General features: G+C 44.3%; 1 protein-coding gene across 2 annotated transcripts in view; it reads right to left on the bottom strand.

Moving 5' to 3' along the window:
* The window catches only part of LOC148474195 (beta-1,4-galactosyltransferase 1-like), a 267,470-nt gene extending 244,902 nt beyond the window's left edge, over window positions 1-22,568 (bottom strand). The window contains exon 1 of one of the 2 annotated variants that reach the window (XM_088458969.1): window positions 22,500-22,568. The gene's annotated coding sequence lies outside the window, so the exon portion shown is untranslated. The other variant, XM_088458968.1, reaches the window with a different exon arrangement.
* Between the last annotated feature and the right edge of the window lie 2,312 nt (window positions 22,569-24,880).

The raw sequence follows: 24,880 nt of genomic DNA, 5'->3' as shown, positions 1-24,880 counted from the left end.
GTCCAGAGAACGGGAGGTGAGAGCAGCTGGTAGGGCAGACAGAGGTATAGTATAGAGACACTTCTGCTGTCAGGACCAGCTACCACCCACCACCCTGTTGTTAAAAAACATTGCAGGGAGGTAAGGGAGGTGCGCAACCTGATGAGAGAGTGTTGAAAAAAGATAATGTACCTGCATAGAAGTCATACTTGCCTACCCTCCCGCTTTCTGTGGGAGCCTCCCGCTTTTAGGTGGGAGCTCCCGCTACCCCGCAATATAAAGGGAATCCACCGCTTTCCCCACTGCCCCGTCAGAAATCCGGACTGCGCATGCACGACTCAGTCCTGATGTGACGGGCGTGGGGGATCTGAGATTGCATAATACGCTTGTGTGGACGTCATGCTTACTATAAGCCAACCACCGCCCGGTCTCAGTGTGCGCGGCAGTGTTATGCAGTGGCGGCGCTACATTTACAGCCACAGTGCCCTTACCCTCCTCTCCACAATCAATGCGGCGAGACTCGCTTCCTCCTCCTCGGCAGCCAGTGCCACGTGAACGGAGCAGCAGCAGCAGAGCCATGTGTACCAGGTAAGTAACTGGAGACTGCACACTGGCCTGGGGAGGGGACACAGCTTCCAGTAAACACTGATATTATGTGGTATTATTATTATATAGGGGGAGGGGAATGTACAGTGATCTATGAGGGGGAATAGCACAGCTCCCAGCACACATTATGTGATATTATTATATAGGGGGAGGGGACTGTACAGTGATCTATGAGGGGAAATAACACAGCTCCCAGCACACATTATGTGATATTATTATATAGGAGAGGGGACTGTACAGTGTTATATGATTGGGAATAGCACAGCTCCCAGCACACATTATGTGGTATTATTATATAGGAAAGGGGACTGTACAGTGATCTATGATGGGGAATAGCACAGCTCCCAGCACACATTATGTGGTATTATTATATAGGAGATTGGACTGTACAGTGATCTATGAGGGGAAATAACACAGCTCCCAGCACACATTGGGCCTGATTCAGAGCTGCTCGTAAGCGGCTGCTCGTTCGCTCCAAGCAATGTTAGCCCAACTGCGCATGCGTACGGATCGTTATACGCATGTCAGTGCGGCCGAAATTCATGTGCTCGCAAAATAGCTAATGCCTGATAATTTGAGTGACAGAAAGAGGCATATGTGGGTGGTAACAGGGGAAGGTGCTTGAAAACGGGGAGTGGAGGTCCGATCGCAGGCGTGCTTAAAGGTCAAAATGGGCGTTTTATGGGTGTACATAATTAAAACAGCAGCGTCATTGTGCACGTCACTGGGTTATTTTATAGCCAGAACTGCTCGCAAAATTGTGGTAGCAAAAACCAACCACAAGAATAGCGAGCATCTCATACCCTTGTCGATGTACTCGATTAATCTAATAAATAGCGGACATGACGTAGGATGCGAGCGGCCAGTGGGCGTAGTTTCCCAAAAAACGACCGCAAGTTTTGTTCGCTCGTTCAGACCTAGAGGCGTGAACAGACCGCAAAGAGCGAACGGTTCATTTGAATAGCCACCCCTTTTTTATGAACGAACGACCGCAAATAGCGACCGGCTCTGAATCAGGCCCATTATGTGGTATTATTATACAGGAGAGGGGACTGTACAGTGATCTATGAGGGGGAATAGCACAGATCCCAGCACACATTATGTGGTATTATTATATGGGAGAGGGGACTGTACAGTGATATATGATGGGGAATAGCACAGCTCCCAGCACACTATGGGCTCTATTTACTACAATCCGCATATTGAATGCGGATTGTAGTGTGATATTACCGAGTGAATTCGCATTGCGAATTCAGGCAATATCACAGGGATTTACTAGAAATCCCTTGCAGGGACAGAACTTGCGATAAAGCTCTGTCCCTGCGGATCCCATGCGCACTCTAGTCGCAGTATTTTAGGAAAAAATACCGCGACTAAGAGCCCGCGCATGCGCCGACCGACCACCACTACTACCCCCCCACCGACGCTAAGCCCCGCCCCGTGCTAAGCCCCGCCCCCCCACGACCCCCCCCCCCCCTCCCTTCATTACACTTACCTGCATCCTCTTGGCCTCCGGTGATCTTCTACGGGCTTCCCGATCAGGTGATCTCCCATACTGCACTGGGGCCCGATCACCTGATGACCAGGCCCCAGTGTACAATGGGAGACCAGCTGACCGGAGAGGAGCCATAACCGGAGGCACGATCACCGGTCCCTGGAGTCAGGTAAGGAAAAAAAAAATGTTTACATTTTTTTTCCTTTTTTTTACAGTAATCAGCTTGCGGTCTGCTTAGACCACAGAGCTGATTACTGGTACCGGCTCCTGCCTCTGCTCTCCCCGTTAGAGCAGAGTGGGAGCCCAGTAACTGGGGGACACCCTGGATAACGCCACCTCCAGGTGGCGTTATTATCACAGGGCTTCCCCCGGTATTTTTTTACAATTTATTTTTAGTAACTTAGGTCGGATCACAATTCCCATTACAATTATGAGAAATGCGATCTGCTTTACTAAAAATAAGTGATACTGGGGGTTGGAGTAGAATTTTACTAATTCTACTCCAATTGCCCTGTAATAACTACTGGTGTTTCACCTGTAGTTATTACAGGGCAATTGGAGTAGAATTAGTAAAATTCTACTCCAACCCCTAGTATCACTTATTTTTAGAAAAGCAGATCGCATTTCCCATAATTGTAATGGGAAATGTGATCCGATGAGAGTTACTAAAAATAAATAGTAAAAAATACCGGGGGAAGCCCTGTGATAATAACGCCACCTGGAGGTGGCGTTATCCAGGGTCTCCCCCGGTTACTGGGCTCCCACTCTGCTCTAACGGGGAGAGCAAAGGCGGGAGCCGGTACCAGTAATCAGCTATGTGGTCTAAACAGACTGCAAGCTGATTGCTGTAAAAAAAGGAAAAAAAATGTAAACATTTTTGTTTTACTTACCTGAATCCAGGGACCGGTGATCGGGCCTCCGGTGATGGCTCTTCTCTGGTCAGCTGGTCTCTCATAGTGCACTGCGGCCCAGTCATCAGGTGATCGGGTCCCAGTGCAGTATGGGAGATCACCTGATCGGGAAGCGCAGAGAAGATCACCGGAGGCCAGGAGGATGCAGGTAAGTGTAATGAAGGGAGGGGAGGGGTTGCGGGGGTCCGCGATCACGGGGGTGGGGCTTAGTGTCATGGGGGTAGTAGCGATGGTGGGTGGGCGCATGCGCGGGCTCTTAGTCGCCGTAATTTTTTCCGAAAATACCGCGACTAGAGTGCGGATGGGATCCGCAGGGACAGAGCTTTATCACAAGCTCTGTCCCTGCAAGGGATTTATAGTAAATCCCTGTGATATTGCCTGAATTCGCAATGCGAATTCACTCGGTAATATCACACTACAATCCGCATTCGATATGCGGATTGTAGTAAATAGAACCCATTATGTGGTATTATTATATAGGAGAGGGGACTGTACAGTGATCTATGAGGGGGAATAACACAGTTCCCAGCACATATTATGTGGTATTATTATATAGGGGGAGGGGACCGTACAATAATATATGAGGGGGGATTGCACAGCTCCCAGCACACACTATTGTGGTATTATATAGAGGACAGGGGACTGTTTAATGATATATGACACATTCATGCAACAGCATGGAGACACCAGCCAACACACAGCAACTGGACAGCCATTACTCTTGCCCACATTCCCCAGCACCTGCATTTTGCAGTATACAACCCTGATCTCCCTTTATTGCTGGCGTCTCACTCTTTGTAGAAATAGATATGGTATTGTATAGATCCCTTTCAGTAGATGTACCTGGAAGTGATGTAGAGTGGGGGCCAAAGAAATTATATATGAAGGAAGCACACCATCAATTAGACGATACTGACTGTTATAAAAAATCAATTTTTAATCCAAATGACAATAAAGTTATTATATATTCCATGATCATCAAGAAAGCTTATAAAAATGGTGTCATTACTAATCAGGAATACCAATACTGGATGATTACAAACCCTAAGGTCCCAACTTTTTATCTATTCCCAAAAACACACAAATACCTGAGCGAACCTCCAGGACTACCCATAATATCCGGTTTAGGAGGACTCTCAGAGAAAGCCAGTACCTTTATTGACATTAATCTTCACCATCACGTGCTGGGATTACCATCATATACCCAGGATACAACAGATGTACTTAAAAAAATTAATGATGTTAAATTGGAAGATAATCAACTCCTGGTAAACATTGATGTAGAATCATTGTATACATCTATAAGACATTCTGATGGCTTAAAAGCCATAAAATACTTCCTTATGATGGAAGAATACAATGAATTCCACAAATTTCTTATAGAACTCTTGGAGTTTATTCTTTACAATAACTACTTTACATTCAATGATGCGTTCTACATACAAGTTAGAGGAATGGCTATGGGGTATTATGTGCCCCCACATATGCCAACCTCTTTTTAGGATGGTGGGAGCAGGAACAAGTTTTTCATGAATGCAATGATCATCAGACTAAAAATATTGCAATGTTGCTCAGATACATTGATGATGTCTTTATGATATGGGAAGGAGATGTGGAATCCCTTAAACATTTCATTGATGACCTCCACAGGAATAATCTCAATTTAAGATTCACATATGAGGCTAGCAAAGAAAGGATCTCATCTCTGGACCTTTAAAGATCTATAAAAATGAAAAAAACATGCTAGGAACAGAACTTTTTAGAAAAGAAATTGCCACCAATAGTCTGTTACATCGATCTAGCTCCCATTTACCTCATACAGTGATAAACATACCGAAAAGGAGAATACCTCAGATTTATGGGAAATTGCTCTGATGATACCACCTATAGAAAAATGGGTGATGATCTCTTCAGGAGACTAAAAGACCGAGGATAAAGTGGCAGGCTAATTAAAAAAGCAAGATCAGAAGTGGATAAAAAACCACGAGACTCCCTAATCTTTAAAGCAGATAAAGAAGAGAATAAAAATACAACAAATGAGATTCGATTCATGGGAGATTTCTACGCAGAGTGGAGAGAGATTAGATCAATCATACAATCATACAAAGACACTGGCCCATATTATTAACGGATCTGGACCTCTCGATGAGCTGGAGAAGGTCCCCCAAATTACGAGATGAATTAGTACAGAGCCACTGTACTAGGACATCACCAAAGAAACCACTGAGAACAAGGACATATCCCTGTGGAGAATACAAAGGTCATGGATAAATATGGAAACCTAATTAAAATCAAAGAATTCATCAATTTCAAGGCCATCAATGTAGTATATTGTATAACATGTTCATGCAACATCAACTATGCCAGCATAACATCGAGAATGTTGAAACAAAGAGCTCTGGAACATATTGGCTCAATTCGCAATGCAGCCAAAGATCTTCTAAAGTTTAAGCAATTAACAACAGTTGCTAGACACTTTCATTTTGAACACAAAGACACCTATGAAGACCTACGTATCTTTGGTTTGGAAAGAATAAATCTGCAAACAAAAGGTGGGGATATCATGAAAGAACTCCTGAAAAAATAGAGCATGTGTACTTTCAAATTAGGAGCATTATCCCCGGGAGTACTTAATGAACATATAAACTACAGTGTCTTTCTACCAAACTAATTTTATCCAACTTACTTTTTATAATTAAGAACTCTTGTAATCTATCTAAACCAATTTTCTTTATTAAATATCCATCTGTTATGATTTATATATCATTAGAACTTAATTTATATGGGTATGTATATATGTGTGTATGTATATATCTGTGTACACGATAACTACACATACACATGAATCAAGATTTTATTTTTAGCCATAAGAAAACTGATATTTTCTGATTGGAGATTGAAACTGTCAATCATGTGATCTACTATAAGATAGGTTAAGAACAGCTAGATTATATGATTGAAATTTGAGCTGTCAATCAGGCATGTGCAGACCATGATTGGTTGCACATGAGAATATAGCCTAGGACCTAGGTAATGCACAGGAGACTGTATGTGATCTAGCCCAGGAGAGGGTGAAATGTTCGTCATATGTCACTTCCAGGTACTCATGGTACGCACATGAGTCCCGGCATCAGGCACTCATCAACACAGGAACCAGACCAGAGATCAACCCACCACAACACCACACTTCTGTGCAGGTACATTATCTTTTTTCAACACTCTCTCATCAGGTTGCGCACCTCCCTTACCTCCCTGCAATGTTTTTTAACCACAGGGTGGTGGGTGGTAGCGGGTCCTGACAGCAGAAGTGTCTCTATACTATACCTCTGTCTGCCCTACCAGCTTCTCTCACCTCCCGTTCTCTGGACTAGCATACACACGGGATAGCAGCAGAGGTAGCTGGGTCATAGGTGCCAGACATTCCTTCTCCATTCTAAGTATTTACCATTTACCATCACTCACTCTATACCAAACACTCAGGAAACTATTTATATATTTATTATGTGTATAGAATCTGCATATAAAGGCACAATGATTAATGATAATACCAAGACCAGAAAACCTGGCACTGCTTAAACTGCAAAAATCTGAGATACAAACTTGTTACCAAAGATAGACACTTTTAGGAGTGTTGATAGTATGTACAAAATTTGCATCTGAAGTGTTGTTAAGTACAAAATTTGCATTGAAAGGCACAGTGATTATTTACCTAGACCAGAAAACCTGGTACTGCCAATACCTGCAGAGTTATCAATCCCGAGATACAGTGTGCTATCATAGACAAATGTTTAGATGACCATCAAGTATGTAGCTAATGTGTTTGGAATTTGCATTTAAAGGTATTGCGACAATTGGAATTTTGAGGTGTTAATCAGACATGTACAGCCCACAGTTGGTTGCACATGAGAATATAGTTTAGGACCTAGGCAATGCACAGGAGGCTCTATGTGATAATATCAAGACCAGAAAAAACCTGGCACTGCTTAAACTGCAAAAATCTGAGACTCAAGCTTGTAACCATAGATAGATAATTTCAGGAGTGTTGTCAGTATGTACAAAATTTGCATCTGAAGTGTTGCTAATGTGTACAAAATTTGCATCTAAAAGGTACAGCGATTATTTACCTAGACCAGAAAACCTGGTACTGCCAAAAACTGCAGACTTATCAAACCTGAGATACAGTGTGCTATCATAGACAAAATTTGCATCTAAAGTGTTGTTAATATGTACAAAATTTGCATGTAAAGGCACAGCAATTACCAGTGGCGTAACTAGGGTAGGGCGAGCGGGGTGCTACCCTGGGCGCCATTGGTACCGGCCCGCCCGCCCTAGTTAGCCAGTGTAGCGCAGACCACAATGAATGCGGTCAGCGCTACACATTTACACAAGACCGGTGCTAGGCTTCCAGCGCCGGTCCTGTGCTGCACACCTGAGCCCGTTCCCTCCCCCTGAGTGCTTGCCCAATAGCGCTAGGAGGCGGGCTCAGGCTTTGCATAACACACGCATCGCCGCCAGCGCTGGCGGCGATGCGTGTGTTAAACAGCAGCCAGTGAGAGTCAGATAGACTCTCATTGACTGCTGCAGCACCCACTGCAAGAGCCGGGCTACTACTGGAGGGACCTCTACTGGGGGTGAGGGCACAATGGGGGAGGGGTGGCTACTACTGGGGGCACCATTATTGGGAGGACCTCTACTGGGGGGGGGCTACTACTGGGGGCACTTAATTGGGAGGGGGAACCTCTACTGGGGACTACTACTTGGGGGGGAACTACCACTGGGGGCATTATAAAAGGGGCCTACTACTAGAGGCACTGCACTCGGGGGACCACTACTGGGAGCAATAATAGGAAGGGCCACTACAGGGGGCACTGGATAGGGGGGATCACTACTGGGTGCCTGCATAAGGGGACCACTACTGGGAAAACTGCATGGGGGGGACTACTGCTGGGGGTACTATATAAAGGGCACTGCATAGGGGGGGACTACTACTGGGGGCACCATATAAAGGGCACTGCATAAGGGGATACCGCTACTGGGTGCACAGCATTGTGGGGACTGCTACTGGGGGCACTGCATAAGGGGGAACACTGCATGGGGCACTGCATTTGGGGGGGGCACTACTGGGGGTACTGATTAAGAGGAACTAATTGGGGGCTGTAGAAGGGGGACCACTACTGGGGATACTGTATAAGGGGCACTACTATGGGCCTGCATAAGAGGGACTACAACTGCATACTGTGGATACTGTAGAAGGGGTACTACTGGGGTTAAGGTGCATATGGATAGGAATGTTCAGTGTGAAAATAAAGGGGTGTGTCATGTTGACACGTCCCATTTTTAAGTGACCACGCCCATTTTTTTGACGCACATCGGGGGGGCTCCCTTTTCAAATTTGCCCTGGGCTCCAAATACCCTAGTTACGCCACTGGCAATTACTTATCTAGACCAGAAAACTTGGTACTGCCAAAAACTGCAGACTTATTAAACCTGAGATATAGTGTACTATCATAGACAAATGTTTAGATGACCATCAAGAATGTTGCTAATGTGTTTGGAATCTGCATTTAAAGGTATTGCAACCATTGAAATTGCTGAAACCAGAAAATTTGGTATTACAACTATATATGTTTAAAGCACATATCTGGCAACTACATGTCAGATGCCTTGGGTCTGTCTCTCATATTCTAGCTACAGTTTTTTTATATATACATACAGGCAGGTCTATATTGGTCTATATTGTCTTTTGAACCTGCAATTTTTATATAACTGTGGAACTGCATATGAAAATGTGATTGCATTTTCAGACTAAGGTCATCTGTGTATGCTTTTTCCTTTTGGTTACCTGTGAATACTATGTTATATATTATACACAATAATTTAGCTGTTCGTGCCTATTAATATTACATCAATACCTGCATCTGAGCAGCATGGTTAATAAATATTTTCGCCCAACCATTAAGGATCACGTCTCTGGGATATCTTCCTTGATAAGAAGCAATTGTACCTTATTGTCCCTTTATAAGGACAATTTTTTCTGTGTGTTGTTTCTATTTTTTCTATGTGTGTCTTTTATATGTTTAAGTACAATTTTCAATGCATATCTATTAAATATAACTATTTTAAATTTAAACTGAATAAGAGTGCCCACAAAAAGAGTTTTTCTTTTTTGTTTTGCTTGCTTGCCAAAACCTACCCATACACTCTATAAACATAAGCCCTGGGGTGCAACACCAACAATTAAGATTTATACAACCTGGTATTGCTCTACCTTAATTTCAGTTATGTTGGTATACTATATCAAAAATAATTAATATTGATCATATTACTAAGTTTGGTGCAGGTATTCTTTTTTTGCTTTGAGTATGGTTTTAATCAGCCACATAACCTGTGTAATTTGTGTGTCTCTTACTAAACAAATAATCTGGCAACCCTATATACAGTAGGTATGAACTGTGTATAGTGATCATTGTGTATCAGATGTGTGATAACAGTGTGAACTATATCTAATATTTAATGTGTGTCAAGTGGGCATACTTTCCTACTCTCCCAGAAAGTACGGGATACTCCCAATTATTCAGGTAGCCCCCCACATCCCTCCCCCTTCCTAGTGAAATGGACAGGATGGAGATATAATCCCAGGAATCATGGATCTGTATGGAAAAGGTGGGGCCTAATGATGCAAAGAGCCTGGCCTTCAAATGGTCAGCTGCATCTCTCCTCCTGGCTTCTCCTGGAGAGGTGCAATTAATTGTATAGGGTAAGAAAATACAGTGTTTTCAATTGATTTGGAGGAGGGTCTCCAAATCATTAAATTGCCTAGGGCCTTATGGAGCCTTAGAGGTATATTTACTAAAGGTCCGTTTTGGGTTTTTAGTCATTTTTATATCAGTTTTGAAAACCGACCATTTACTGAAGTCAAACCACCTACAAAACAACCGAAAAACAGACTTTACAACATATGACCAATAATCAATGTATCCACATAGAAAAGAATAGGATCTGCAGATTGATGGGAAACCCACCCAAACAATAGACTTGCCTGAAGCAGGTGTGTTTAGGAGATACACTGAACAAATCACCATGATCTGTGCAGGCTTTGCTAGGTTAAAAAGTAATCAAAGTTTTAAAATGAATTAAAAAAAAAATCAGTAACCAGCCATGGACCTCTCAGCCTGGGTTGTTTTAGGTAAATTGGAGGAAATATGTTGTGGGGTTCCCCCTACTTTCCAATGACCAGAACCAGGCTGAACCAGCCAGGGTGATAATGCCAATGTAGGGGACACACATTGAGGTGTCCACCTGCCTTCACATAAACTAGCCCCAAATGGGTCAGCCCATGGCTGGAATTCTTTTGTAATTGGGGACCCAGATAATAAAAATAGGGTCTTCCCTCCCAAGGTACTACCAGCCCTGGTCTCATCGTGGGGCAAGGAGGAAGAGTGCCACTTACCATCTCTGTGTGTCACCAGTCACTACTTCTCCTCCCCATATCTCTGCAGGCTCCAGGAATGAAGCCTGCTTTTGAATCCAAGATGGGCGAAGGGAAACTGCTCTATAAGTGTTGTTTCCACCTTAATAGGAATCACAATTTAATACAGACTTAGAACTATTGAATTAAGCTCAAAATATCCTAGAAAATAATTTTTCTTCCTGTGTTGCTTAATTAATATGTTTACAGCGGAATCGGTATGTAATGCCTGCAGATCAAATACCGACAGCGGCACCCCGATGGGTCGGAATCCCGACAGCATCAGGTAAGTAGTCTAACCCTCCCCTCTCCCCCCTAATCCTAACCCTCCCTTAGGGATGCCTAACCCTAACCTCCACCCATTAGTGCCTAAACCTAACCCCCCCTCCCCGCACCCTAAACTTAACCCTCCCGGGGGGTGCATAACCCTAAGTCCCCCTGGGGGTCCCTAATGCTAACCCCCCCCCCACGCGTGCGGTTACACGCTAAGACACCCGGCTTACCGTCATTCGGTAAGCCGGGTGTCGGGATTTAGTAGTGGGGCTAATGATAGGCATCGGGATTTCAACGCCTATCTTTAGTCCTATGTCGGGATGTGGCTGTGGAGATATCGTATCCTAACTACATCCCGCTTGCAGTGACTGGAAAATTATAAATATCCATGTTTATACATAAGGAAAGACACATATCTGGTGTTTCTTAAGGAATATATCGAAACAGAAATTTTAAATGTGTTAAATAAACTTCGACAAAATGCATATATGAAATAAAGTGCAGAAAGTTAATGACAGTGTGGAGGCATATAAATTAATAAAAATAACAACTAATGGTGTATATACTGTAATGATATCCAGATTAGCAGTAGGATGTTTGTTAGAACAAGATTCAGTGCATTAAATAAATTACAGTGAACAACCTGAAACACTGTGTAACTGTCACATCATCCTGTTACAATTGCCAATCGTGCAGGTAACATTACAGTATGTGATCTGACCAATGGACCAAATAATTAAGTGTTTTCTGCTTATACTCCTAGTGAATAATTGTGCATGGCCCCCTTTTTGTCTATTCAGACAGTCCCTGTCACTTTTTTAAAAAAATATTTTTTGTGTTTTATTTTAATATTTAACCTATTTATGGGTTATATAATTGTTATAATTAATATATGGAAAGTAATAAATGTTATATTTTATTTGTGTGACCAGTGCACCACACCACTATCCTTGATTTTTTATACTTGATTCTGGCTAAGTGCCAGAATCTACTTCACATGCGTGGGTCTCCGGAAAAATGTCTGCCACCATTTTCCCAGTGATTTTTGCTGCTTTGTAGCACCGGGCGGCACTCTAGATAGAGCAGACAGGTACGTATAAAGACTATAATGGGTGCAGGGTGTGCAGTGTGGACCCCCCTAGACCCATGGGCCCGTGTGCACCACATACCCTGCACCCATTATAGATACGCCACTGACTGTATCCAACCCACACTGTATCTGACCTGCACTATATCTAACCTGCACTGTATCCCGCACTGTATCTGATCTGCACTGTATCCAACCCACACTGTATCCCGCACTATCTGACCTGTACTGTATCCCACACTGTATCCGATCCACACTGTATCCGACCTGCACTGAATCCAACCCACACTATATCCAACCAGCACTATATCCAACCTACACTCTATCTGACCTGCACTATAAATTGCACTGTATCCAACCCACACTTTATCCCGCACTGTAACCGACTCGCACTGTATCCAACCCACACTGTATCCTGCACTGTATCTGACCTGCACTGTATTCAATCCACACTGTATCCAACTTGCACTGTAAACTGCACTGTATCCAACCCACACTGTGTCTAACCCACACTGTGTCCTGTACTGTAACTGACTCACACTGTATCCTACCCACACTGTATCCAATCTGCACTGTATTCCACACAGTATCCGACCAGCATTGTATCCAACCCACATTGTATCCCGCACTGTATCCGACCTGCACTGTATCCAACCCACGTTGTATCCTGCACTGTATCCATCCCACACTGTATCCAATCTGCATCATAAACTGCACAGCATCAAACCCGCACTGTAACCGACTCACACTCTATCATGCACTGTATCCGACCTGCACTGTGTCCGACCTGCACTGTGTCCGACCTGCACTGTATGCAACCCACACTGTATCCGACCCGCACTGTATCATGCACTGTATCCGATATGCACTGTATCCAGCCCACACTGTATCCAACCCACACTGTATACGGCCTGCACTGTATCCCACACTGTATCCAACCCACACTGTATACCACACTGTATCCAACCTGTACTATATTCAACCCACACTGTATCCGACCCGCACTGTGACGACCCACACTGTATCCAACCCACACTCTAATCGACCCACACTGTATCCTACCCTCATTGTATCCAAGCCACACTGTATCCAATGTGATTTTAGCAGTTTTTATAAATGTAAAAAAAAATACAGATCCAAAACCAAACACGTGAGAGTGGACCAGAACCAAAAGCAAAACACGGGAGTCGGCACACATCTAATTTTTAAAAAGATTCATGATGTTGTTCATATATTCACTATATTGCCAGTTTGTTATGTGCCATCTCCTTTTGTGTATTGTGCCTGTAATTCAGATGATATGACATCTTCCTCCATTATGGGTGCAGAACTACTGGGACTTTTTTTATTTGTTTCTTATTCTTTTTAAATTTAAATGCCACTCAGACCTCTACACTTTTCTGCCATCATACCTCACCGCATACCTCTTTTGTTCCATCAGTCCCCTCCATATGCCCCTCTATAAGCTGCATCCATTGCATTGAATAACACCCTCTGGCTTGTAATATTGCCATAATGTGTGTTACAGTCATTTGCACAGATTATAAGATTATTTTTTTCCACATAGGGAGTATTTATCGTTCTATGCATCCCTATGCTGTACTTCACCTAGGTAGAAGATCACTGCCTCACAGCCCAGCATCCATCATCACAGCACCACTCTCTCCATATCACAGCATCCTCCCACAGCACAAAAATACCCTCTCCACTCTCAGCACCTCTCAGCACAGCCCCTCACAGCACAGCTCCCTTCATCACAGCCCCCCACAGCACAGCTCCCTCACCACATCCTGACAGCACAACCCCCCTTATCACAGTCCCCCTCATCACAGCCCAGCCCCTTAACCACAGCCCTTCACAGCACATCCCCTCTCCTCTCCCCGCCAGCAGCAGCAAACTTACCTACTTTTGCAGGAAACTGGTGGCAGCAATGGGGATTAACGGTGTCAGCGCCATCCTAAAGCCGCATGTCCACTACATGCAGGGCCGGTTCTTGGGGTATTCGACCAGTGCGGTTGAATGGGGGCACCACCCCATAGAGGGCGCACCCCCTCTCAACATCCCAATTTCAGCGGGACAACACTGTCCCGCTGTTCTACCCGTGGGCTGAAGTTTTCCGCACGCAGGTGGTCAAATCGGGAGGTTGGGCACCCCCACCGCCACAGCTGTGCGGCGGTACCAGACCCTGGTGTAGCTGAATGGATGCCCTGCACATGCTCGCATCATCCATTCAGTGCCGGGAGAGGGCTTAGGGAAGCCCAGCTAGTAACGGAGTGCTGGGCTCTCCCCCAGCCTGGCATTACACGGGAGGCATGCCATGCAGGCATGCCCCATATACTGTCACTTAGGAGGCGTTGCCTATGATAAGTAGGCCATGCCCCCATTTTTTGAGGCGCTATACACCAAGCCGGCACAGGGCGCGGCTACCCCTGGAGCCGGCTCTGACTACATGATTAAAGAACGATTGAATGATAACGACATTGTTGACTTTCAATCATTCATTATATTGTGCAATGGATATTGAGCCCACACTGAACGATATATCGTTCAGTGTGGGCACCCTCACTCTCCACTTTATCACTTCCCAGAGCTTCATACATGTGCCACCATGTCAGAGGAGCTTGCCGGTGGCTGCTGGAAGCTAATCTTCCAGCAGCTGCCGAGTTCTGCCCACCTGGCCGACCAAGGCTACTGAAGGAGGTAATCTCTCTGCAGCCTGGCTCAGGGAAGCTGTAGTTTCCCTTCTCTCCCCTGGTCACAGTCACTATCTGGCGAGAGACAGCTGCAATAGATGATCCTGATAGGATCACCCACCAACCTGGGCTGCTGACTACACTGCAGCAGCTCTGCCTCCCCCTGCTCCTTCCCCCTCCCAGCCAGCAGTGAGTCATAGGCAAACATAAGGATCGCACCCTGCAGCCGGCTGCTCTTCTTACAGGACTGTATAGTTTTATTTACTATAAAAAACAATTTTCTCCAAAAATATCCCCAAATTTTGGATTTTTTTAAATGATCAAATTATATTTAACCCTTATTCACAGTATAATTTTTATTAACAAATCTTCATATCTATACTAATATTATAAGAATGTTGTGTCTGTCTGTCTGTTCCAAGTTGGCGCAAAAATTACTGAACCAATTTTCATGAAAACTGCGTCATTTTGTAGTGGAAACTCCTAGAAATAACCTTCACTTTGGGCCTCATTCAGAGGCGGTCGGAGGATGCAAGCGGTCGCTCAGAAACTTGGCGGCCGCTTGCATCCTGACCACCCGCCTCTGTTTCGGTCGTTAGGCTGTGGGTTTACACCCACAGCTCTAACGACCGCTAGGGTGATGGTTGCGATGGTCAGAGACCATCGTGACCATCGGGGCTTACGACGAGACCCTAGGGTAGGGTCTCACTTGTCGTATACCCCGGAGAGCTTCTGGCTCTGTCAGAGCCGTAAGCTCTCCACTTTGGGGCCTCCCCCAAATGGAAGGTGTTCCCATGGAAATGCCTCCGTTTGGGCTGCCACCCCCCCGGCCTGCCTTCCAAACGGGGCGAGCTGTCAATCAACATCGACAGCTCGCCCCCTTTGGAAAGAGACCCGCTACGACCGGCGCTGTCGGTCATAGCTGGTCTCACACATGCGCACGAAGGAGCCAGCTCCCTCGTGCACATGCGCACTTGACAAACATCGAGGCGGCCGTGCGGTCGTAGACCGTACGGCGCCTCTGAATGAAGGCCTTTGTTTCATCTCGATCTATCAAGATAAAGCTGAGAAATAACAAAAACAAAATGTATTTAAATTATTAATGCAAGAGATAGGTGTGGCACCATGCACGTGGCCAGTAAGGGATGGGGGAAAGGTGCTTCGGACCCACATTCACTAGAATAGGATAGGCTACATAACACTGCGCACAGGGCACACAGTGACATTGGTGTGAGTGGTAGGTGAAGATGCTGCTGCCACCAGGCTGTATAGCGCTGCTGGTCACTTAGGCCACTCCTGCGACAGGGCCTCTATGCAAAGCAATACAACTAGAACACCTCAAATGAAAAAAAATGTTAGCAGAAAAGATTTCATTGTGGGCAAAGCCGCAGGCAACAGCTAGTTTGTTCATAAAATTATACTGAATCAGGTTTAAATAGGTATTATTTAAATAATATGATCATTTTAAAAAAATTTAATTTTGGGGAAATTTTTGGAAAAATAAATTAGCAAGTTTAGTGATTAATGTCAAACTGGCATAGGTACTGAGGGGTCGATTCATCAAGGTACTGAGGGGTCGATTCAGACCCGAACTCTAAGCTGCGCTCTCTCCCTGCCAAAAGGGGCTGGATATGCAAATTCCACGATCGCACTGTCTGGTGTAAGGACATCCTCTATATATTAGAGAGCGTCGGCAGAGTGAGCGCATGCCGGCATAAAGACGTCCACTTTTCTTTCTTAAAACATGTCATCTTCAAGAAGTGTATGATTAATCAGAACCATCGAGAGCCATTGGAGCTGCATGCAGCGCTTGAGGTTCACCCTACCAGGGTTGTCTTAACAGTAGTGTGGGCCCTGGGCAAAGCAATGCACTGGGGTCCCTACCCACCGATTCATGGGAAAAAAATGTAAATGGTCAATAAAATTAAACCCTCCTGCGTGCCCATCAGACCTCCCAGACATGTAGAGAGAGTACCCGCCAGAATACAGTGCACTGGTGTCTGGCTTATAAAAATATCACAAATTTACCAAGTGGCTGCAGCTGCAGGGGGGTGGGTTGGTGGGCGCCTACAAGCTTGGCCCTGGACCCTACTCCACCTCAAGCACTGCGATCACTACGGGCTGAAATACAACCAAGTGATGTGTACAATGATGCTTCCATGCTAATTATGCACACCCATAAAACTCAGTTTTGACGGCCAGACATGCCCTTCATTCGCAGCACCACTCCCCCGTTCACAAGCACCTTCCCCTGTTACCATCCACACTATCTGTCACTCAAAGTAGCACTCAGAATTTGTGTTAAGAGCGCACGATTCCCGATTGCAATGACTGCATATACATGCGCAGATGGGCGATAATCGCCCATAGCGTGCGTCCGGGTCTGAATTGGGCCTTCATTTCCCATTTAGGGATTGTGGGCCTGATTCAGCAGTGCACACAAGTGCACTGCTTATCGCAGATTCCCGATTATCGGGAATCTGTAAGTGCGCATGACCCATTCTGTGATTGTGCAGAATGGGTCCTGCATAGTCACTTGCAAGCCCTTCTATGCCTCTGCCTGATTGACAGGCAGAGGCAATTGCGATCTTTGCTGAAGAAAATACAATTAAAATTGTTAGATCAGTCTATTTTGCTCAAGCACAGCAGGTCCCAGTAAGCCTTGGCATGCCTGAACTATTTGGGTATGCTGTTGCTTGTAGAACTACAAGTTCATTCAGGGCCCTTTGATTTTGCCCAGATCTGTAGTGTATTTAACTAAATGATACCCCTTTTACACCAGAGCTAAAACCCAGGTTATTGCAGGGTTAACCCGGGTAGCTCCTTGGTGTAAAGGGGGACTGGGTTGGATTCCCGGGTGGCGTGACCCGGCAATCCAACCCAGGTAGCTTGCAGGGTTTTACAAACCCTGCAGTGTAAACAGTACGATCTGGGTGATGATGACATGGATCGTGCCGCATGCCTGCCGTTTGGCCGGCTTCAGTGGTACTTGGAGATGACGTCATCTCCTAGCGTCCACTTCAACATTGGAAAAATAGGGTAACTGCAGACCCAGCTCTGGTGTGAATGGCGCCGACTCGGAAATATCCTGGGTCGGCGCCGGCTAAATTCCGGGTCTGATCCAGTTTGAAACCCAGGGCCCGATTCAGACGCACTCACTAGATGCGTTTGCATGCAGCGATCAGCTGCAAGTATGCAGATCCCACAATCACAAAGCAAGGCAATAGCAGGCCCGTTAGGTTTTGGCGTGCGATTGTGGTGTGTATTTAGACGCCCTCCAGCCTGTCTTAAGATGCCCACTTATACATGTCACCTCCAGGATGTGTATGCAACAATCGTTAACATAGAGTACCATCGATAGCGTACGCTGCACTTGTGGCTGACCATACTCTACCACAAGCACTGCGAGTGCTTCAGAGTGTACAGTAAATGTGACGTGTACTATGACACTGTCTCTTAATGCCATTTCAGAGGCATGCATAATTAAGACGCTCAGACACACCTGCGTCTGCAACACAACCCCCCCATTTCATTTGACCATCCCCTGTCACCACCCACAAACGGCACATCCTGTCACTCTTTCTAGCGAGTTGGCTATGCGCAGCGAGTGAACGCTTCCCGATCGCATGGACTAGTTTGCACATGCACACAGCGATGCATGCGCACATTGCAAACATCAGCAGGCTATGTGCGAACGCAGCCTAGCGAGCGGGTCTGAATCGGGCCCCCTGTTCCAGCCTCCGGGTCAGACGCGGAATTTAGGTATAAAAGCAGTATAAGAAGAAAATATGTTGTCCTATAGTGGTGCACAGTACTCAAAACCACTTTTATGTCATTCTTAAAAAAATGGCCTGCAATTGTACAAATCAGTGAAATACAATCTACTATATAAAAGCAAAAATTTGACCTTCTGTCCTTCTATACAAATCCACAGTTTACAAGCTAAGATCGTGAAATTTTACGAGTGTATTAAAACACGGCTGAGGCAACTAAAAAAAATGTAAAATCGAAATTAATTACTGTTTATTTGTTCTTAATTAAAATACACAATTTTTGCTGGAGGCTCATTGTGGGGCCTCACAGCATATGGGTAGGGCATCGGAGCAAGCTTTATGTGTTGTCATGATCTTAATGTTTATTATTGAAGAGAGCTTTAGCAGGCTTTCCCAGCATTCTCGGCTGTCTGACTATACCAAATTACGCGACAAGATTGACTTCTTTCTTCGAACTGTGTCAAAATGATGACTCTGCAAGGACCCTGCTGTACTGTGAACTGCCAAAATATTACACATGGAATGCTTCTCAAAAAGTTTTATGCACAGAAAACAGGAAGTCGCTGTAGATGGTCATCCTGGTATCAGAGCAACAGAAGCTCTTGGCCGTGTTTACACTGTACATCCAATACATTTTGAATGCTTCTATATCCGAAGTTTGCTTTACACCATTACAGGTCCTACTTCCTTTGAAGACCTTAGGACTGTTGATGGGGAAGTTTGTCACACTTTTCGTGAGGCCTGCCTAAAGACAGGTTTGTTGGTGGATGCTGTGTAAACAAACATTCTTAAAATCCCGGGCAATGCCAGGTACTCCAGATAGTGTGATATAAAAACCAAACAGTCCCACTGTGTGTCTTCTATTCAATTATAAAAGTTATATGTGTTTGTTATCTTTAAAATTGATAGGTATACTGGGATATTTTTTCCAATTAATGGCCTCTATCTAACGTTGACCTGCACTACACTATATGAAAAATATAAATTGTCTATTAATTGTAACAAATAATTTGTTCTAAAAAGTATATAGTGTATTTGTTGTTTGATAAACACCAATAATAATACGATAATTGGTATCATAACTATTGAAAATATTCACAAATCATTAAAATAAATAAATATTTAAGAAACAATATTCTCAGGAGATTAGCAAAATCTGATACATATAGTATCACAATGTGGAAAGAAAATGGGGACCAATGAAACAACATTCAAACAAATATATACAAATAGCACCAAAGTCACTCATATGGGACCAATTAGGGAATAAATACCCCTAATGCACAATTCCAGGCTGTCAAACTGTCCAAGTTCAAATGGTGATAATGGGGCCTATTCATGATGTTAATTATTGGGGTCCCATAATTGCCATTCTAACTCGCTGTGGAATCCAGATGAATTCATCAGTGCTCCGGCACGGTGACAGCTGATACAAAATCAGATATCCCTGCGAGTGGCTTAACTGCTCCTTTTCGGAGCAGTGAATCATTTCACTGCTCCTACAGGTCATGCATGCACACAAGAACCCCGATGTCTGGTGAAAGGAGCCGGATAGGAGCGGAGTGATCTGAAAGATATCTGTGATAACTCCTGCTTCACCTACTCGATGCATGGCCCGATAACTCAATTTTTACAGATGCAGGTAAAAATTAAAATTTTCACCTGCTTTTGTAAAAATTAAGTGATGATGAATAGGCCCCCATATATTAATGCCAATGAATTAGGGTAGCACAGATGTTCCCAAACTCCGTCATTACAGTGCAGGTTTTAAGTATATCCATACGTGAGCAAAGATGACTTAATTAGCACCTTAGCCAGTTTGATTTAATCATCTGGGCATGGATATCCTTAAAACATGGACTGTAATGGCGTAGTTTGGGAACCTCTGGGATAGCATATAAAAGTCCACACACTTAAAAGAACTCACAATCTGCTATCCTGCGGTCTTCTACTGCAGTGTTTCCAAACTCATTCCTCAGGGAATGCAGTTACCCCTTTAACACTACCAGCAATTACTGTGCAGTGTGAAAGGGCCAGGTTGAAATAACATGGGTTTAACCCAGCTCACAATGCAGCGAGATGAATGCAATCCAAGGCCCTCATTCAGAGCCGTACGCTCTGAGCAGAGCGCACGCTCTGAATGAGGGCCGGGCTCCATTTTCATGGAGCGTCCTCCTGGACGCTCGTATAGCTGTGGGTCACCACCCACAGGCTATACGAGCGTGCTTTGTGATGGCCGCGATGGTCGAGACCATCGCGACCATCAAAATTGCGAGCCGGAGCCTGCGGTTGAGGTTTTGAACCGCAAGCTCCGGAGTGATTTTGGCTCTATCAGAGCCAAAATCACTCCCACTGACAACACTAGTGATGTCAGTGGGCCGGCTTCTGACGGGAGGCGTTCCCGTGGGAACGCCCCCGCCAGGGAGGCACGCCCCCGGCACACCCACCAAAGGGGGCGTGCTGTCAATCAACATTGACAGCACGCCCCCTTTGATCGGACACAACGAGCGAAGGACTTTCCTTCGCTCGTCCCGTCTGGCGCATGCGCACGACGGAGCTCCCTCCGTCGTGCGCATGCTCAGTCCATAACATCGACCCACTTGCGAGCGGACAGCCGCTCGCGAGTGGGTCTGAATCAGGCCCCAAGTCCCATTCACACCATAGGATATCATCTCCAAGCACCAGCTCAGCACGTGATGGCGATGACTTAATCGATCCAGCAATAAGCCAGGTCGGGCCACCAGTCAGAAAAGGGGTCTCATCCAGGTCGTACCCGGGATGGACCTGTGTACAAAATCCTGGGTGCCACACAGCATTGCGATGTGAAAAGGGTATACAGGAACAGTGCATGTTTTCCAGGTCTCCTCATAGAATCTCACATGAAATAATTAGCTCCACCTGTGGATCTTTTAAAATGTGTCAGCCAGTAATGAATACATCTCTCTACATTAATAGTTGTATATTTGTGTCCATGTTGCTGGTAGCGGTCATACAATATGCCAGTCTTCTAGAAACAGGTAAGATCAGCAGTAATTATATCCTTTCAATGAGGAGACTACTGTATGCTTGCTCCACCTGCAAGAGGGATTACTATTTGTCACAGGTCTGTAGGAAAAGCACAAACAGGTTTCTGCAAATATCCTTTATGAAAAGTTCTCCTGTTCAGGTAGTATTCCTCCTCCACCTAACGCACACCTCTTTTAAAGGTTAATGAAATCATGATCATATCAATATGATATGGAACCCCTTATATTCAAAGTCAGTATTGCAATATCTCAAGTCAAAACAGGAGTCTGAGCCATAATTCAAAAATATGATTATAAGGCAGTAGGTAATTCACCTCTTTTAATTTTTATCCTAATAGACCAATTTTATTGTGGATCAAATATCCACATGCATAATGTTCAAGGACAAACCCTATCTGTCTGTAATTAGCCTTGTAATAAATCCTGTAGTGCACCTGTAAATACAGGACATGCATTAAATTACACACACACACCCTGTGAAAATGGAAATGTGGGTGTGCATCCATGAACAATCTAGTCAGGTATTTAGTATCTTTACTTAAACAGAGCAGCTCTGTATGCCGATGTGTTTTAAACTTTCATAAATTACATTAAAAGAACCAGGGTTAGCTTAACACATGTGGGTTAATCTTTACCTTAGTTATTACTACTGAGGTAGATGTTTGTGTATTATACACATCCCAAATACAGTCCCATAAATGCCAAGTCCCAATTTTCTGCATTCAAAATAGGATAAGCTAACTGTACAAGGGGCACAACATCCAAAAATCATCAAGGTTTTTCCTCATAGTTTTTAAGATAGGTTAAAAGGTACATTAAATCAGAACCACTTGATAATGTGTAAATCTGTTAATTTCCTACATCAAACATAGAAAAGTTTACCTTGAAGATCTATGGTTTGACAAAAAGTGGATATGCATTCATTAACCAGCACAGTGCCAGAATGCACTACTTCCCAAGGTAAAATGGCACAAAGTGGAGAATCATATAAATAAATTCACAGAAACAAATTAAGATAACACAACTATCTGTACCAAAAATGTAAGCTTTTGCCTTCAGCCCCACACAAGCTTTCTATTCCTTATATTATTCAAAGATATGACATATGAAAATCAAAGTAATATAAACACAATACATACGTTTGTCCTAAATTTCAAAAGTCAACCTCCACTGAAATATCCGACTTACTGTGTAATGAATGGCTTCTAATGTTCCACTGTTTCAAGTATTTGTCCAAGAATAGGATTTTTACGTTGAAGAGATAAACAATGGAAATGCACAGTAACAGCACGAAAGGTGTCCGGTAACCCATCCTGCATGTCTTAATACTATGTAGACCAAGGTGCAAGTAAAATGAACTTGTGCAATACACTGCTTATGACAGTGTACACACCCTTAAATGTTTATAATACAGCCGTAAAACATCCTGCTTGTCATTTACTTATGTAGCTTTTTGGTATTAACCACTTAATTAGACTCCAGTTAAACATTTTTCTTATCGAGAGAGCACATTAGATAACTTTTTATGTGTTCTAAAACATATAAAAAAATTTAGATTAAAACATGTATTATTTTTGCTAATAACAAATTTACTGAAGCATTATTTTCCTGTGTTATCGAGTTTGGATTTACTATATTGATCTCTTTATACATTATATAGATCTGACATGTGCACATACTACTATACCCATTTTGGGGTATATGTAGTGAGATTAATTGAAACTAAATAAAAACCCCAAACTTCAAAGCAGCAAAATGCCCCTGGAACACTCTCATATACTTGGAAGATTGACACGACATATGCATATGCCTGGTCACCTCCGTCTGACTGCCTGCTGCCCAGTGCCCCCTCGTTCTACTCCTACCCCCATTGCTGAGATTCAACCCCCATTGAGGAAAAGCCTCACACGCTGGGGCATTTTTTTTTATTTCACCTGCAGGCCCATCAGCAGTGGGGGCAGTGCGGGGGGGAGGGGGGGCTGGAATGGAGCACACATGCGGGGACCTTTTTTCTTATATCACCTGCAGGCCCATCAGCATTGGGGGCAGTGCGGGGGGGAGGGGGGGCTGGAATGGAGCACACATGCGGGGACCTTTATTCTTATATCACCTGCAGGCCCATCAGCAGTGGGGGCAGTGTGGGGGGGAGGGGGGGCTGGAATGGTGCACACACGCGGGGACCTTTTTTCTTATATCACCTGCAGGCCCATCAGCAGTGGAGGCAGTGCGGGGGGGGAGGGGGAGCTGGAATGGAGCACACATGCGGGGAACTTTTTTTATATATCACCTGCAGGCCCATCAGCAGTGGGGGCAGGGCGGGGGGTCTGGTATGGAGCACACATGCAGGGAGCTTCTATTCAATATCACCTGCAGGCCCATCAGCAGCGGGGGCAGGGCGGGGTGATGGGGGACATGGAGGAGACAGCAGTTGTGGACAATGTATTCAGCAGGGCATCAGCGTTGTCACTGCTGCAAAACCTGGCATGTTGTTATTGTATCATCTGCGATGTTATGGGAAAACCTGGCATGTCATATAGGACCTGCCATGCTGCTGCAACACCTGGCATGTTGTCATTTTATCATCTGCGATGTTATGGGAAAACCTGGCATGTCATATAGGACCTGCCATGCTGCTGCAACACCTGGCATGTTGTTATTTTATCATCTGCGATGTTATGGGAAAACCTGGCATGTCATATAGACCTGCCATGCTGCTGCAACACCTGGCATGTTGGTTATGTGACAGAAGCCCTCACAGGTATCACGGGTAGAGGCACAGCACGGGCTAGCGCATAAATGGATCTCAGCGACATAAGATATAGTATTTTTGATGGTCCATTTTTTTTTTTTTTTTTTAAAGGCTATTTTTTTTAATTTTATGATAATTGATATACCTGTTTTTTGAATGTCTCTTTGAATCTTTGTATTTCAGACATGCCTGTAACAGGGAATACTGGACAGGATTTCTTGAAATCTACCAAGCCAATGAGTGTCTGTGGAATTTGCAATTGAAAGAATACTCAGATCGGGGCTTGAAACACAAGGGCTATGTGAAACTGCAGGAGTATTGCAAGGCCCTGAACAAAAATGTAACCATTGACTTGGTAAAGCAGAAGATCAATAATTTCCGAACAACCATTATGCGGGAGCACACAAAATATGAGAATGCCAAACGTTCGGGAGCTGGGGCAGATGAGGTGAAGAAACCAACATTATGGTATTACGACATCCTGTCCTTTGTCCTGACGAAAGAGGCGGAGACACAGTCAGTTAGCTCACTGGAGCCGCCCGTGGAGGTGACTACTCCTATTGAAGTTTCGGAGACTCAAGATTCTGTAAGTTCATGGACTATATAGTTTTTTAAAATATTGTAGAACCTGTTAAATATAGTTTTCCAATGCAATGTAGTGATGTTGATGTTTTTTTATTATTTTATTTTACAAATGATTTTGATTGAATTTTTTTAGTTTTTAATAATAATTTGAAATTAATTAATATTTTCTTTCCTAGCTTCGTCCTACAGAGGAAGTGGATCCTGAGCCTCCAACCAGTGAGCTAACGGAACTTGA

Source organism: Taudactylus pleione, unplaced genomic scaffold, assembly GCF_031769625.1.
Source record: "Taudactylus pleione unplaced genomic scaffold, aTauple2 ptg000882l, whole genome shotgun sequence".
In the NCBI taxonomy this organism is placed as follows: domain Eukaryota; kingdom Metazoa; phylum Chordata; class Amphibia; order Anura; family Myobatrachidae; genus Taudactylus; species Taudactylus pleione.
The sequence above is the reverse complement of the archived record's forward strand: the minus strand, read 5'-3'. Positions and strand labels throughout refer to the sequence as shown.